This window comes from Balearica regulorum, chromosome 2, assembly GCF_011004875.1.
Source record: "Balearica regulorum gibbericeps isolate bBalReg1 chromosome 2, bBalReg1.pri, whole genome shotgun sequence".
Taxonomy (NCBI): Eukaryota; Metazoa; Chordata; class Aves; order Gruiformes; family Gruidae; genus Balearica; species Balearica regulorum.
Genome location: NC_046185.1, coordinates 162239532 through 162257232, shown reverse-complemented (window position 1 = coordinate 162257232; position 17701 = coordinate 162239532). Strand labels below are relative to the sequence as shown.

The 17701-nt window shown below is 46.9% G+C and overlaps 1 long non-coding RNA gene across 1 annotated transcript; it reads right to left on the bottom strand.

The window, feature by feature from the left end:
• Positions 1-5080: 5080 nt before the first annotated feature.
• On the bottom strand, positions 5081-17276 carry LOC142600804 (uncharacterized). The gene is made up of 4 exons (XR_012834364.1): positions 17090-17276; positions 16176-16250; positions 5883-5955; positions 5081-5344 (listed from the first exon to the last, which is right to left on the bottom strand). It is a non-coding gene; the product is annotated as an uncharacterized LOC142600804 (long non-coding RNA).
• Between the last annotated feature and the right edge of the window lie 425 nt (positions 17277-17701).

Below are 17701 nucleotides of genomic sequence, written 5' to 3'. Positions count from 1 at the left end.
CATTTGGTGCCAGGCAAATCTGCCCTTGGGCCCTGCTTGGGCAAGCGGCTCCAGAGCCACCTTCTCCAGAGGCTTCCTCCCGGTTATTTTGCTAGCACAGCACATGTGTGCACTGGGGCAGGTCGGGTAGCTGTCCTTCCACGGCAGCAGCTCGACACAATTTGCAGAGCGGAGAAGCAATTGCGAAAGACAGTTTGGGGAGAATAAAAACCCAGTTGGAAATTTCACTACCGGTATCTGTGATGCAGAGCCAAAGGCTCACACCAGGCCATTGAGATTTGGCAAGAAAAAGTCCTGTCCGGTCCCTCACGAGAGCAGTGGGGACGTCAGCTTGTTTCGCTCCCAAGGCGTGACGTCAGTCATCTTGAACGATACCCATTTTCCACGTGTCTTTGCTCATGTTTGCAGACTTTTGAGAGTTGCATAATTTCTCCTTCCGCCGTCATGCTGGAGAGGGTGGACACTAGCATTCTTCCCAGCCCCAGGGTCAGATTGCTCAGCCTTTGAAGATAGTTCCTTGGAGTCCTTGATCCTGAATTTCTTGGCCTCTTTGAAGTTTCCCCTTGATGTTAGTGAGTATCTATCTGGGTGATTCAGTTCCCTCCCTCTCCGAGTGAGATCAGATCTTGTTTGCCCACTTTGTCTTACACTCCGCTGCTTAGATAACTGCCAGATATGTGGTCTCGGGCCACCGAGTCCAAGGGCTCTCAATTTCTGGGGGACTCTGCATGTAGCATGTAGCAGCATCGTCTCGTTCCTTCTTGTTGGTAGCATATTTCCCTGGCATGGGGGGTTTTGAGGCATCCCTTCTTTCTGGAGGTGAAATCCTACAGCCCAGTTTCATAGGTCCCATGATTCCCATCAGCCTCAAAAACAGAGTGTTTTACATTCATTCGCTTCTGGTTTTGCTGTGTGGGGCAGAAATGAGGTTGAAAGAGCCAAAACACCTCCCCCAGGTTCTTAAGTCCCTTTGAACTTTTTTTTCCTCCTTCAGGAATTTCTCCTCTGCTCACATCTTTTCCAGCTGCAGTTGTCTCCTGAGGGCTGTCGTGGTCACCTTCAACAGCAGGAGTCAGCTTTGAACGCTTCATGCTACCCAAAGCTTGCACAAGCCACGCATTGGACTTCAACATCCAACCTGCAGCCGCAGCAAGCGTGCAGCCTTACAGCAGCCCTCACTGCCATGCAGGGCTGGATTCAGACACAGAAATAGTGGGGAGGTGCCCTTATCTGGCACCCATTGATTTAGGCCTTTAATCTGGGAAGGAATTTGCTGCAGGTCACAGAAAGCCAGTGGATAAAGCCAGGATCCTCACCATGTCCCAGCCTTGCAGCACTGGCCTCTCGGGCATGTTTTTCACCAACGTAGATACTCATGCACTTCTGGCCCAGGAAATCGGTCCCTCATCTTTCTCTCCTTATGCCCACTGACGTCTGAAACCTGGAACCCTTTGGAAAGAGCAAGGATTTAAATGCTAAAAGCCAGAGGGCAGAAACCAGAGCCCATCCCTAGCTCCATTGGCACTGCCATAATTAAGTGCCGTGGAGTGAGAAGGATGACATGGGGAAACCCAAGATAAACAGGCTCGTATTAGTGCTGGTATCCTGAGCCAGCAGTGACTCTGCTTCTCCGTGAGAATAAACCCCAACAGCCAGCGAGCCGGACTGCTTGCGGAGCTACAACAAAGAATTCAAACGTGTTTCCTCTTGGAACAGGATGAAGCAAACCATCCGCAACCCCATCCATCGGGCAGGTTTTCGGCCCCCCCTCCTCCCCGCCTCTATCCAGAGCAGCTCTGCTTCTCATCCACATCCACATCCACATCCACCCTCCCCTTTGAAAGCAAAGCTTCCTGCTCTGGGCTATTTCTGACCTCCCAAGCCAGGCTGTGAAGCTCCCAAGGACGATCTCGCCAAGGCTAGATGATGGGGCAGGGCAGGGGGCTGCAGAGCCAGTGGGGGCACGCTCCAGACGTTGCATCTCTTTTCTCCTTGAAACGAGGCAAGATGCTTCCCTGGTCAGTTGGGTCCAAGCAGACGATGCTTCACCCATCCCCCAAAAGTCAAACAAGAAATTGTCGCTGTTGGGCCCCTGTTTTCAGACATTCTGGTATTTCTGCATGTGCATTTATTCCCTCCTATTCACACGGATGTATAACTAGGCAGCAGCTGTAATGTAATACCAGAGTCCTGTATATAACTCTGAAAACACAACTGGAGCAGGCCTATTATCGTGAGACCAATCTGAGCAGGAAATATTATCATTACCAGGGGGCATTATTTTTTCCAATCACACTTCATATCAGTTGTCATCAAACCCCGTGTTTTATATAGTGTTACAATAGCCACAGTTGCCATGAATTGTCTCTGGATGGACTGTAAGTATTAAAAACAAAATAAGAAGCATATGTTGGAATGTCTGAAACTAGCAGACGAAACTCAAGGCTTTGACAACGTTACGGGTTTTTTGGAAGGAGCCAGATTTTAGCAATAACATTCCACTTTTGTTAGTCTACCCACCAGCATCTAACCTGCCCTATAACATCTCACTCGAGTTTACAATTTCCTTCACCTCCTGTTCCTCTCTAATGTAAACTCTCTGGCTTTTCTCGAACGTGTGGCTTGCTTGGAAGAGGAATAGCTGAGGCTCCAGCCTCTCAGGTGCCAAGTGGAAATCTTTCTTCAGAGTGGACAGGAACAAATGTACAACCTAAGGAAAGTGCTTATCCATAGCTCTTTTTTTTCCCCCTCCTGCTCAAGTTGTAGCAAAATGTCAGAGGCATGATGCACGCATTCCTTTGAAGCCATTCCATTGCCTGATGATCCATTTTGCTCACGAAAGGAATGTACACTCAGTGCTGTGATTTTTGTTGGAGACCGCAACAGCAATGTAATAACTGTGAGGAACACTGCCAGGTTTCCCCCCTTCCTTATGCATTCCAAAACTTCCATCCAGTGAGCAATAAATAGCAAAAAAATATTAATTACCCAAAGGAAGAATTCTCTCCTGAACAAATATTGGCTTTGTGACGAGAAGGAGCTTGTGAAACGTGTGTTTGCCTACCAAGCCCACACTGTCTATTTCTGATTCCCAAAGAACATAATGACCTGTGTGCCAGATTTTATTTTGGCTTTTTTTTTTTTTTGCATGGCCAGCAAGAACTGTAACAATCATACAGGAAGGAAAACACTCTATTGTTGCTTTTGGTCTTTTGGTGGTTTTTGTTCTGTGCTTTTAACTGTGCTTCACTTCTGGAGTTGCACAACAACAACAACAACAAAATTCTTCTTTTTTAACCTATTCACTAATTGTCCTAGCTTTTCCCTAACTCATTCACTGCTTAAAAATGTTCTATAAATGAGCTTGGAATAAATCAGTTTCAAGCTATTAAATGCCACACATACAAGCACACAAGTTCACAAGCACATGCATACTTACATATATTCATAGATACACACATAGGGGCTTGACCCTGGAGCCACATGGGTTAATGTAGAAAAGCCTCCAAGCCCAGCTCCAAAGCAAAAATGATGGTGTCCATCCTGTGCAAAGTGCTGTGCACAGGGGTCAGTCTTTGGCTGAAGAACTTGGTGTCAATGAAGGTGAATAACTGATGTTTCAGGTCCGATGGCAAAACTCCATCAGGTGGGAAGGGGAATATTTCTGCTCCCACTTTGGTCTGCTGGATGTAGCCCCCTTCCCCCCAGTGGAGGGGGATCTCAGTGCTCAGGGGGAAGGGCAGCAGGGCACAAGGCATCAGCAAAACCGATGTGCAGGCCGTGTCCTCCGCGGGCATCATTGCAGCCTTTCAAACTTAAAGGTGGCTTATAGGAAAGATGGGGACAAACTTTTTAGTAGGGCCTGGAGCAAAAGGACAAGGGGCCATGGTTTTAACCTAAAAGAGAAGAGATTCAGACTAGATATAAGGAAGAAATTTTTTTACGAGGGTTGTGAGGCACTGGAGCAGGTTGCCCAGAGAGGTGGTAGATGCCCCATTCGTGGGAACATTTAAGGTCAGGTTGGACAGGGCTTTGAGCAACCTGATCTAGTTGGAGATGTCGCTGCTCATTGCAGGAGGACTGGAACTAGATGACCTTTAAAGGTCCCTTCCAACCCAAGCCATTCTATGATTCTATGACTCTAAATTAGGCAGGGTGGCTCCAGCCCCCTGCCCAGGACTGGGTGAAGCATGCTGCCAGAGAGGGGCTGTGGTCCCAACGCCTCTGCTGCTCAGGGAAGCAAGACTTTGTGTTGAGCCACCACAGCTGGCCCCTACTCAGACACAGACCTTGGATCCAAAAGCCAGAAGAGTTGGCTTTTGGCTCTGCATGCTGCTGACAGCTGGGAAAGATGTATCTACACTCTTGGTCAAGGGCAGCCCCAGACCCCGAGCCGCTCAACCCACATGCACGCAAGCACCAACCTAGCACCGAGACAGCGGAGCCCAGGTGTGGGAGAGTGGCAATTCCCTCTGTGGTGCACAGCCTACACTTAGGGGTGGGCACAGGCCAAGTGTAGGTCATCCCACTGCAAAAATCCTGTGGCAGTTTCCCAGCAGGTCCCACAACCTCCACAGTTTCCCTCAAGCTTCCCTTTGTAACGTGTTCAAATCGTTCGGTTTTCCGGGGGCTGAAAAAACATCTCATTGTTTGTTCCTTGCCTGCCTTGTTTTGGGGCTTTTCTTTTGGGAAAACAAACAAACAAACAAAACCCAACACTAAATGCAACGGAGGCAGAGAGAGGCACTTGGAGAAGACCAGGAAGGAGTCCAGGACTGTGCAGCCCCAGGGTATAGTAACCACAGTCGCAGGACATGGCATGCCAGCCCTCTCCTGCAGAGCAGTGTGGAAGTGACATTTTGAGTCTAAGAAAATGATGGCAGTCTTCCTGAAAGCAAAGCCTGGTTCAAAAAACTCAGAGGAGACCACCCAGACAAGACGTGCCTGGAGATCCCCATGAGCAAAACTCTTAAATCCTAAGCTATCCCTCATCTAAGTTGCCCGAGGCAGGAGGAGATCCATTCATAGGTTGTGCCCTTCCCTGCTGCTGTGAGCTGCTTATATTGTAAGAGCAGTCAGCAGTTAGGAGCAGTTACATAGAATTATTTATCCACATAGAGATCTTTTCATGAACAGAATAGCAAATCTTTTCATTCAACAATTTTTAGACAAGAGCTATTTGTTAATATGACATTTTTCAGCTGTATCAGTACAAACATCCATCCATTTGGTTTTTCACACACAGAAAACTTTTTTCTTGCTGTTTCCAAAAGGGCAGGGGGGGGAGGATGAATGAAAACTGGATGTGGTTTTTTGTTGCTGTTGTTGTTTGTGGTGTGTTTTGCTGAAAAAGAAAAGAAGGTCAAAATAAGGGGAAAGGCCATTTTTAACCGTCCAAAATAGCTTGATTCAATAAACGTTGCCCAGCTCTAGTGTCATGCTTTGCTAATCAGATTTCAGGAGACGTTCAGTGCAGTAGATCACGCTGCCATGTCTTATCAGCTAAACTAAATGTTGTGGTTACACCATGCAGCAATATCACAACAGCAATACTCGATCTTCACAGCTGGCTCTTGTAGGACCCTGAACAGTTTTCTGCTCATTTTCTGCACCTCCTTAAAACCAATTCAGCTCCTATTAGGAGCAAAAAGACAGAGAGACACCGGGAAGGGGTTCGCAATGGTCAGTAGCATCTCTTGGGATGCTTCGGGGCAGAGATCCATCTGGCTTTATCTCCCTGTCCTCACCTTCCCTGTGGTGGTGACTGTCTAACGTGGGAAGGATGACGTCCTCTCTGCTTGTCGTGTTTATTCTGCCCTTGTGCTGCAAAGTTATGATTCCTGATTGTTGCTTCCCCCCCCCCCCGCCCCATGCTCATCTACCCTTTCAACAGGATTCCTTTCCCCTTTGCCAGCGGACATAAGAGCAGATTACAGAATGATTCAGCTGGAAAAACTGCCAAAAAACGAAACAAACAATCTATTAAATTGTTTTCCGCACAAAAATCCAAATTCTGGCTTAAATTTCTAGAGCTGGAATACCACCCGGGGGATTACATGCAGTTATCTCCAACCACTGGGTGTTCATATTTTCTCCTGACGTGTTTCCCTAACCATCATTTGGATCTTAGCAGAAGATAAATTTCTTTTAGTTTCATGCTATTCCTGGGGCTTCCGTGGTGTTCCCATGTAAAACTTCAGTTGTGATAAACCCCTTGAAATTTACTCCACATAAAGAAATGAACTGATTTGATAAACAGCACTCATTACACCAAAGGATAGACTTGATTTCTATCATGCAAAATCAGATTTGGTGTTAGTATTCGAATAGCAAACAGGAGGTTTCATGGGAAAGCCTGCTTGTTTGCAGCAGGTAGGTTGCCTTTGAATATTTTGGGTGTGACTCATTTGACAAGAGCAGACACCTAAATTGCCCATCTGAGCACGTCTCCCCAGTCTCCCTTTGCAGAGATCTCATCAAGGGAGACCAGGACTTGGCTTCTCCACAAGCAGGCAGCTAAACCTGGCCTGATGCCCCGTGCTCTAGAGTCCTGACCGTGGCAGGATCTCAGGTGGCTAGCAGAGGTGCGGGGTTGTAAAGCATGATGAGGTGAATCTGAGGGGTGGGTTGTGTGTGTTGGAGCAAATTCTGGTGTTATGGCATGCTGGAGGGCATGTTAGCAGCAGCAATGAGGATTAATTCCTCTGCTCCCCAAGCTGCAAAGGAAGAATCCTCTTGTCTCGCCAGCAGGAAAACATCTCTTCTTGGCCAAGGGATTCCTGTGAATGTCTGGGGGCAGGCAGGAATTGCAAGGAGGACTGGGTCTGGTTTGGCTGAAAGATAAATCACCATTTCCAACCGGCACCCGGAGCTGTCAATACCCCGATCACACCTGGGCTTTTCTGACAAAAGGTCCAATGTGCACCCATGCACTCCTTTGAAATCCACCAGAACGCACGCATTATTTCCACGTCCTGCTCTTCTCATGCGGTGATGATCTGTATTTGAGCTACGCACAGGCTTAAGACACGGCACGTGATTTCTCCCAGTAAGGCGGAGACAGCCTGTCTTATCCCTGTGCCTTGCATCCTCTAACACAATGTGGTGTCAGTTATAAATGAACCTGAAATTCATGTAGCATCAGACTTTCCAAAATCCACTCTTGACCCAGCCTTGCATTCTGAATAGATTAGCAGTTATTTCTGGTTTGTTTTGTTTTGTTTTTTTTTTTTTAAAATAAAAAATCCAAAACCCTAACCCATTGAAAAATGTTAAAGGGAAATTGCAAATGTTATGCTTGTCTGAACAGGAGTCACTCTGGGAAACACACTACAGACATATTAATTTTGGTGAGATTTCTGTGTACACTCAGATGAGGAATGCTCTGTTTTGGCTTATTCCCATCTTTTAATATGCACACTGCTTATCAGAGATGCAGGAGTTAAGGTGGAGGAAATTAAGGTGACCTCTACTAGTTCAGGTCTTTACGCAATTTGAGATGGTCATTAGTCACATATTTTGGCATGCTGTAAATTAGAGAGAGACTCAGACTTCCAGAGTATCTCAGACCTTTTATTTTATATTTTGTTCTCCTTTGTGTGACTGAACACCCAGGAAGGTCGTTTTATTCATCTGACTCTTAAAACCGATTACTATATACAATTTAAAACAAATCTGTATGTCTTCTCCAGCTCTTTTGGCTAATACCATGTGAAAAGTCCTTCCAGACTCGACGGGAAAAATGTTTCTCAGCTATTAATCAAGCCATTGATTTAGGAATTTTGCTCAGGGAAAGAACTTAGCCCTCACGCAGGGAAAGGACCATAAATCTGCTAGAGGAAGAACTTCTGGGGCTCCGTTACTCATCCTCTTCCTGCCTGTGCGAATAGAGCAACTTTTGCAGACCAGATGCAGGAGTCAGCACCGCAAGAGCAGCAGGGAAATCCCCACCTCCCTCTCGGCGTGGAGGAGGCAAGGTTTGAACACGTTTGGCTGCAGCCAAGGAGAAAAAAGGCAGAAAACAAGGTGAAAACGACCCTTGGGCTCTGCACTTTGTGCTGACACACGCTCACCGACAGACAACAGAAAACGCTGCTGTTGGGACACCCACTCTTGTTCCCATGTGTGGGTCTGAACGCTGCACAAGGAGATGACACCAAACTTCCCTTTGCAATACGTCTGGACATCACCTCCCACATCACCTCCCTAACCCTGATGGCACGGCTTCGCAGACCACCTCCTCCTTCTCCACCGCCTCATCCCACCCTGGCTGGTGCTTTCACCAGGGCCGAGCTGCCCTGGGGATAAAAAATACCAACAGAAAAAAACTTGGTAACTGCAAAGGGGAGCAGCCAGGGGCTGGGAGAGACACTGATTTTGTGCCTTTATAGCTAAAAAGGGCTGTGCACAGCTGATTTGAATAAGTTATCTCACTGTTAAACACATCTTCCTGTTAGGGAAAACATTGCTCAAGACTGAAAGGGCTCATAATTGCTTTTTGAAGTTGACTTTTTGTGTGGGCCTACCCACTTTTTGCCTCTGTCCTAAATAGCACAACTCCCACTGACTTACTAGAAATATTAAGAACTAATGACTCAATTCCTAAGAATAATTTCGGGTGTATCTATTTATAGGGAGCAGCCCTAAGCTCAAAAGCATTGGCAACATCCAATCCTCTATTTTTCCATCATGCTTTGATATCACACTGGAATAGCCTAGAAATCAATACTTTCCACTGTTCCTTGTTCCTGGATATCTGCCCTTTCCAATCCAGATAACTCTCAGCACTTGATTTCTCAGGAAGGGACATGAGCAGTCAACTATTTTCAGGAAGTGTCTGGAAGCTCAGTTTAAAATAGAAGCGGAGATGCTGGTGGACAGATGCAAACTCGTCCTTCAGTGGTGGATTAGAGACATTAGAGAGCACTTCTGAAGGGCAACCGGTGGGCTGGACGTGTTGTTGTTGGAAATGATGTCAGTAAAGGCAGTCCTGTTGTGGGGCAGAGGATGGAGAGGCAGGGGATAGAGAGGTAGGGGATGGAGAGACAAGGCATGGAGAGGCAGGGCATGGAGAGGTAGAGTTTGGAAAGCCAGGTCATGGAGAGGCAACCCTGAAGCTATTTCAACTTATGGCAACCAAAGGACCATCAAACTTCCCCAAACCTGAATAATCAGACCCACCCGATCACTTTTGACTGCGCTTTTCAAAGGTAACCCATGATCTTTAAGGACAGATACTAGCCAGGCATCGAAAAATTGGGGCTACAAAGTCACTCTTCGGCATTTAGATCAAAGAAATCAATAGTGCATATCTGTAGCCAAATACTGAAGATAAGCAGCTACCCAATTTAAAAACTCTGCAGAAAGGAGAGATATCTGTTTGTTACAGGAATCTCCCATGCCATTAGGTATCCCCTTTTTAGAACTATAGCTTACCTGTTGCTTTAGGTCAAAAACCTGTTTCCTCATGTTTATTTTTTAAAGGGATGATCCCATCGTGAAGTTGTTAGCGGAAGGATGGGCTGCATTTTCTCCTCCATGGTGCTCAGCACGGCATCTCCACCCCCACAGCCATCGCCAGCACACCACTGTAAGGTTACAAAGCATGTCGATGCAGTGGTGGCATTGATGACTTCAGTGCCAAGATACGTTTACCTTTTCTTTGGAAATTCTCTACTGAACACCCTCTCGCCCTTCCTCCGTCCTGCCGCGGGCTCGGCGGCGAGAAGCAGGATGCTGGCAAGGCCAGCGCGTGACTCATCCTCTGGGAAACTGAGCGTGGTGTGGCTTTCTGAGGAAAGAACCCACGAGTAAGGGCTTTTTTCCTTCTTTCTTTCTTTCTTTCTTTTTCTTTTTACAAGGAAAATCGGGCCATGCAGGACAGTGGCACATAAATGAAGGTCACATCAGGTTGCCCGGGAAGAGGGGCACTGCAGGAGTCCCAGTGCTTCCCCCCTGCCCAGAAGCCACAGAACTTAATGATGTGGTATGGAGATATTGCTTTCACAGGTTACAAAAGCCCATTTTGGGCAAAGAGATATAATATCTAATAAAATGCCTCTCCTGATAGTTCACTGACAGCAATTGTTTCTCAGAAGTTGTTGCCTCTCCTGAAACAGTGGTTTTGAACAACCTGATTTTAATCAGATGTTCAACTGTTGCAGGATATTGTAAGGAGGCTGGGGTATGCACGGATCAAACCAGGTTTGAAACAACAGAATTTCCCTTTGCAAAACCAATGGTGTGTCTTTCCCTGTAGGTTTGGGGGCTTTTTTGGTTTTCGCTTTTTTTCCCACCAGTTCTGCTTAATTACTGTTTCAGACAGCAAAACCAGCCCATCTCTGATTTTTAGAAGAGATGAAATAAGCCTTTCAGTAATAACACTTCCCTGCCACATCAGGTGCTGTGAACCTGTTGTTATTAGGAATTATTAGTCATGTACATGCTTTGCCAACAGCACTGGCACATGTGCCTGGATGGGTTACTGTTTTTGTTGAATGAAGGGGTTAAAAATAGAAGGGAATGAGTCAGGACTGGTGACGCATCCCCGTGACGGGACGGCATTGGTTAACGGGTCCGGGGAGTGTGACAGGGTCCCCCCAAATAACTGCCTGGCGCTTGCAGGAGCGGTCACCCCGCTGGCAGGGCTGGCATAGAGACGGTTAAGGTTCATGCAGGTGTTTCCCTCTAACAGGCACTGTCAGGTACCTTTGCAGCCTTGATGACCATCTGGTTACTATAAAGAATGGTTTATGGGATCTCATCCTGTTTTTTGACTACTATAACATAAGTATTGAGAGCCTGTAAGTTATGGCTTCATAAAAATAACAGCTTAATAATGAGAATGACTTTCTCCTTCCAGACCATGGCAAATTCGGGTGTATTTCCCTCTGCTCCATTAGGACTGTAAAATGAGACAAAAGAGACCCAGGCATCTAGGGGGGAAAAACCCAACCCCACAAACCTCTCAGACCTTGTTTTACAGCAGAGCCTAAGCACAGCTCAAAGTTGCTTGCAGGGCAGGGCTGAATCCCAGCCTCTATTTTGAAGAAGGGGAAACTGAGGCACTGAGCCGTGCAAGAGCTTGAACAACATCATCCAGACAGTCAGTGGTCGGAGCAGGAACTGCATCCTCAGCTACACCTGCCGCTGCAGCCTGCACTGCTGTAACTAAAGCTACCAGCACAGCTACCCAAGAGTTGTCCCCCTTTATCACAGCTACGTTTAGGCCGTGTCTTGGTCTTTCAAACTCCTTTTGTATTTCCACAAAGCAATAACCCTCTTCAGATCCAATTTCTCAGTGCTTTATAGGGCAGCAGGGCAGTGTGTAAATATATGACTTTCTCCTTTCGAGCAGTGAAAGGTCTGGACCAAAACTGTTTGTTTTCTTTTTCACAAAGGTACAGATGGGGAAAGGCCTTCTGCTATACATTTCTTTAGGACATTGGAATCTTGGGTATGTAAAATCAATGGAGTTTAGGTTTTTCTTGGGCATTCCTCTCAAAAATATTCTCTGAATTTGTTCTTGCAAAAAAAAAAAAAGGCAAAAAAAAAAAAAGCTTTTTATGCAAGTATTTGAATGAAAGATTGCAATTCAGGCAGCTGAATTTTGGTGGGGAATCAGAGGAGTACGCAGAACTTCCCAGTTAAAATCAAGCTCCATATCCCTGCCCTATTTAGTCCTATGCCATCATCTCAGGGTATCTCCACACAGCCTGCAAACTCTTTAAAGCAAGCTTTTAAAGACAACGACATTACTATGGGAGGAAATCAGTAGATATCTGCTTTCTTAAATACCAGGAAAGAGCTGACAGCATTATGGACATCAGCGTTGTGCATGAAATGCTCTGCAACTCTGCAGGAGAAGCCTGCAGACAAGCACAGGACAGAGCACACACGCTATGCAGGAGGAAGGATGAACATGTTCAATGTGTTGGCTCACATTTTGGAAGACCCAGTTCTGTTTTCAGCTGTTACAGACAACCTGCGCGACCTGCAGAATGTCAAACAGTCCCTCGGTTCCTGTAAAACGGAGCTGCCAGGAGGGTAACTGTGTGTGAGACGGTGGGGTTGTGGGCTACGCTGGTAAGAGTCAGTAGGTTGGGAGGGAGTCATCTGCTCTGATTTTAGGTTTCTGCAGCACAAATGTCTCTATCTGAGTCAGCCAGCCTTTACAGGCAAAGGAGACAGTAATCTCATCCGAAAACAGGAGTCTGGGTCAGGTGAACCATCCTCTGGAGGTACCTGTTTCTACAAAGCAATGGGCTGGACACACAAGCCCAAGGTTGAACCTTGGAGCAGGAGCAGTGAACCTCACCTGCACAGCGATGGCCAGGACTGCAGCCTCCCGTGGAGCGGGGATGCCCAGGCACCTGGTCCTCCCCAGAGCCTGCCTTTGCAAACCAATTAGCAAAGAGTGGAGCCATCATGACGAGACACCTGACCAAGACCAGGGCCAGGCTGGGCACCCAAGCCTGGCTGTAGGACCCTCAGAGCACTTCATAACCTGCTTAGACAGCACAGAGATTAGCCCCCTGTGTGGGGGTCTCGGCGGGCCCAGAGACAGGGAGGGCATCTCTGCTCCCATCGTTTGTCAGCCAGGGAAAACTCCCTCTCTTTTTTCTTTTTAGAGACAAGCCAGCTCGTGATGTCTTGAGATAGACCAGGGGAGCTCCGGAACGGGCCAGGGTGCTGGAGACCATTGGCTGCATGTCTGGGAGGAGGCAGGGGTGGGATTATCTTTCTTATGCCTCCAATTTGACCTCTTTGCCAGCAGATTGTTCTGATTTTCCACATGGCGGAATCTAGGGACCCTCTCGAAAGTTCAAACTCCGTCATCTTCCCTACAGGCAGCAGCAGGGCTCTGGGCTTCTGCAAAGCCCTGTCTCGCAGGGAGCTGGACTGCAGAGCAGCCCTCACAACCCCAGCTTGCTTCATGCACAAATTTGGGCATTTCATGTCACTTTTATACTGGACCATGTGGGGTTTTTGCTAGTCAAAAATTTCCATGGAAAACTAGGAATTTGGGGTTGCATTTTCTGCTGGTTTTACCACCTCGGCAAAAGACCCGGGGGAAATTGCTGAGATGATTTCAAGTCAAAGCATTTCCATTTCTCTTATTGCAACAGGATTTTATTTCAAAATTTGTGTGCAGTTAACAACCAAAAAGCTTACAAGTGAAAAACAAGCAACAGGGTTGTTTCTTTCAGATTTTTACTTAGTTCAGAAAAGCAAAACATTTCCATCTTTAGTCAACCTGAATTCTTACAATTTTTTTAACTTCCTTGGTTCGGTCAGCAAACCTGAAAGATCAGCTCTTTGCACAGCTTCATCTGACAACCTTGTTGACTTCCTACATGCTGGTGCAAGAACGCACACTGGATTAACTAAGTATTGTCCATCAATGCAATACAATACAGTAAAACACAGGGGAATATCAAGTACTGTCCTTTCCAGCTCAAGGAAGCATCAGGGCATCTAAAACCAGAATTTCCCAGTCCGTGGCTGGAGCACAGAGGCTCTACAATCACATATCTTAATAACAGGTCTTACCCAGCACAGGAGTGCTCTGTGGCATGCACATTATTGCTCCATCTGCCCTGGTTGCAAACATTTATTATTCTCTGTGACACATGCTGTAAAATTGCACTGAGGTAACTATGTCTAGTTAGTAATTTCCATCCAGATGAGCTGAAGGAATTAATGAATTTGGAAGATCTGAGATCTTTGGAGATAGGGACAGGCAATGGCATGCTTTAAAATAATCACTCTCAACTGTGCACAAGCTTAAAACCACCCGACTAATCATAGGCAATCTAAGTGCTTATCGGGGCAGAGGGAGAGCTCAAGCACCATTCAAACTCTCTAATAATGGTAAATGATTCCACAAATACACGTGTCCAGGACTCGGACTGCTTCCAAAGCTAAGTGCTTATGAAAACTTGAAGTGCTCCACTGGTTTTAAATCACTGTGCAGGGCCGACTGATTTAAACTACCAGAGCACTTCTCTTTTCCTTGCATTTTCTTCTCCCCCCTTTTCCTTTTCCTTTTTTTTTTTTTTACTTTTTATGAACACTTCGATTTGGAAGCAAGTCAAACACTTTAGTTTAGTGGTTCGAGACCATATTGAACCGATTTAGAAATATGTCAAAAAAAGAAACAGTAAATTATGCTTTAAAACCCTTTTGTTTCGGAGCATTTAAGAAGCGAGGGTTGCTGCTAGAGCTGGGATGTATTAGCAAGGGGCTGGAAGACGGCACTGGGTTGCAGGCATGGACGCTTATCTGTTTGATCACATACCTACTGCAGGACAGATCTGCCCATGTGCTGCTCCCTACCCTGTACCTTTGATGTGCTGACTTTTTTCTCTGATCCTTAGTGGCCTTTTGCTGCAACTGGAAAAATTCCTCGGCTTGTAGGTGCAGGGCTAAAAGTGACCGGAAATGTAAATGTTGTGCGTGGAAAGGGGAAAAGATGCAGCCCCCACCTGGGCTTTTTAAATAAGCAGTATTGCAGTCTTGGCAGTCTCCAACAACGACAGCGTCACAACCTGAAAGTGAAACTTTCTGGCGAATTCATACCTCTCAAAAGACAGGATAAAACTGAAGAGACAGCATAAATAATGGAAAAGTGAATTAGACTTTAAAAATTCTGTCCTGTTTAATAATTCAGAATGATTATAACATGCTGAAAGGAACTTTTTTTTAATTACTTCTAGCCTGGCAATCTCCCATTAGTGCGTACACATCTTTATCAAAAATCATCGGCTAACGAGAGCTGCATTAGTGTGAGACAAGCGGCAAAGTGCGTCCCTTTGGATGTTTATTCACACCAAAGACCTGCGCTGCCTTCCCGCACCTACGGCCATGCCTGGGAGGGAGGACATGCCGCAGTCCTGGGGACCAAAGCCCTGCCCCTGGCTGCAGCCACGTTCTGGCTTGCATAAAACGTTGAAAATAAAACTCCCTCGGAGCCAGTAAATCGAAGCTGCTTGTCACCATTGCTGGGAAATGAGTGCAGTGGGAAGGAAACCGAGCTTACGGTCGCAGACATGAGCTGAGGTTTCCCTCTCATGTAATGTGGTGAGGCTGAGGGACTGATACAGCCACAGCAAGTGGGGGAAACGAGGACATGGGAGCATGCCAGGCTGAGCACTGAAGACAATATCAGCAGAGCCTGAACAATGAGTCTTGCTTTCCTAAAATCCTTGTTTAGTGACTCAGGTTGTGCACACTACCTGTACCCTCCCTTAGGATGCTACAGGTGGGGAGAGGTGTCGGCTGCTGCTGGCATTGACTTGCCGGTGGAGGATGAGACACGGGCAGACCATCAGCATTCCCGTCACTGAAAGCCACGACTTACTTCTAATAGAGCAAGGAGCTTCAGTGGTGAAAGTGAGGAAGCATTGCCCGGGCGATGCTTTCCATGAGACATGTAACCAAATGGCAGGTGGGTGAGGAGCAAAGCTCTGGAGATGTCAGGAAAGGAGGAGGGCAGATGGCAGGAGAAGAGTGGTAGGTGTCTTGATTGATAGCTAAGAGCTCTAGGTAGTTGAGAGTCCAGCTAAGTCACAAACACCACCATGGCTGGAAGCAATGAGGCTGAGGCATGGACCGGGACAGCGGAGTAGCCGAGAAGTGCACAGCTTGAGAGGAGCAGGAGAAAATGCACAAAGGGCTCTTTTGTAGCTGGGAGGTGAGCATGGCTCCGCTTGCGAGACTCAGACCTGTGGTCACAGGAGCCAGGCTGTGCTCTGAGGTTGCAGCCAGACTCATTTAGCATCTTGCGGGCCGTAATTTACAAGCAAATATAAATACTGGCCACCCACAGAATATACCCGACTCCCGTAGCAAAGCTGGTAGGTGGGGGAACATGGCCACCCCTCAGCCACTACCTTCACCACGCCATCTGGCTTGCTGTTGCCAAGCTCATGACGGCCATCTGCCTTGTAGCTGCATAGGAGAAAGTTAATTATATTTTTTTGTAGAGACACAACAGCAGCTGGAGATGCCAGCCAAGCATACGCGAATAAATTAGGCCCAAATTCCATTGCCAGAACTCAAAGAAAAGTTGTTTCTGGGTCAGCCATGCTTCGGCCCCACCACACCAGAAAGGACAAGGCTTTCCAGGTGTCTAGGAGCTGCTGCTACGTCACGATCATGTTTTGCCACGGTACCTCTGTGTGAAGGAAGCTCTCCTCTGTCGGACTATGCCCGGTGGTGCTGTCTGCTCCAAACCCTGCCTGGACCTGCTGGGGGACAGAAGGAAACATCCCTTCACCTGATGTCCCCGTTCCCACATCCATCATGTGAGCGCAGCCATTCCCATTTCCTTTGCAAAATGCCTCAGGCAGGAAAAAATAGTGTAAGAACAAAGTATGAGAAAAACAGAGTTTTCTTTGGCCCTGTTAAAACTACTGTGAGAAAACGCAGCTGTGCAGGAGCATTTAACAAACTATTTTCTTTGCAAAATCTCACCTTTTTGTACCACCCGATATTCACCAGCGACCCTCACCTAATGACAACTCACAGACACCCTCACTGAGTACGGTCCTGAGCCCAAACCACACACCCTTCCTTTGGGTCAAGGCTCCTGGGGGTACAGGGGCAAAGCCACACTCTTGCACCAAGCTCATTTGGGGGTTCAGGTTGGCATTCCCACGCTCTGCAATCCTATGCTGTGCTGACGTAACTCTGCATCTTTGCATTTTGGTCCATAGGTGAACCTCCAGGGATCAGACCTTTCCTCCCCTGCGATTTTCAGGGCACTAAACATATTCCAGCGGGCACTCAAGGGTCCTGTTTTCATTTAGGTCTGGAGGAAGCTGTGTTGTCCTCACACAAAAGAAGCACCGGGGCATAGATTAAACCCTCTCGAGAGATGGGAGTTTTCCAAACTGCCTCATAAAGGGAGCAGCGTGTTGTGAGAAGAGAAAGCTCCTTTGTTTTGGATAGCAGCTGTAATCTCCACATCAAGCACATGTTGGAATTTGTAAGTGGCCATTTAGCCATATTCTGACAGCAGAACGAGCAAGCTCGGGGCGGCAGCCAGGCCTATTTATAGAGAGGAGGTTTGAGGTAATATCCTTACCTTGGATGCACTGTCTCCACTTAAGAGCCCAGCTAATGAGAGAAAGTGATGCCAGGCAGTCAGACAGCAAGGAAGAAAGAGTCACAGCTCACTCTGCCCGGCTTGCTCTGCATCAGAGCAAATTAAGTTTTACAAAACCAATAGAAATCTCTGAAAACTCAGTTTCTTCTGAAGTCTAACAAGAAAAGGAATGGCAGAAGATAATAGCCGTAGAGGTTCATCAGGCCAAACTTGCATAAGCATATCAAGTTAATGTATCACTGTTGTCGCAGTGCAAGAGCATTAGGAAATCGTGAGCTATCCAGGAGGTCACAGCTTAGCCCACAAAGTTTGCTGACCTTTTCGTTGACGTTACTGATGACACTCAATGGCTCAGGAGAGCTCTTGGAACACTCAGAATGAATCGAGACTGTCTCCCCGTATTGCGTCAAATATTGATGCTTCAAGTCTGCTAAGGCCAAGGTATTTGGTAAAAGTCAAGCAGTGTCAGCTTAGGTGTCCTATAGAGATGGGCTGGGATCCAGGTCCATCTAAAATCGGGGAGGTTGGAGCTGGATTGGGACACCTGAGAAAGTGGATTTTTCCAAAATAAACAGGAGTCAGGAATCCATG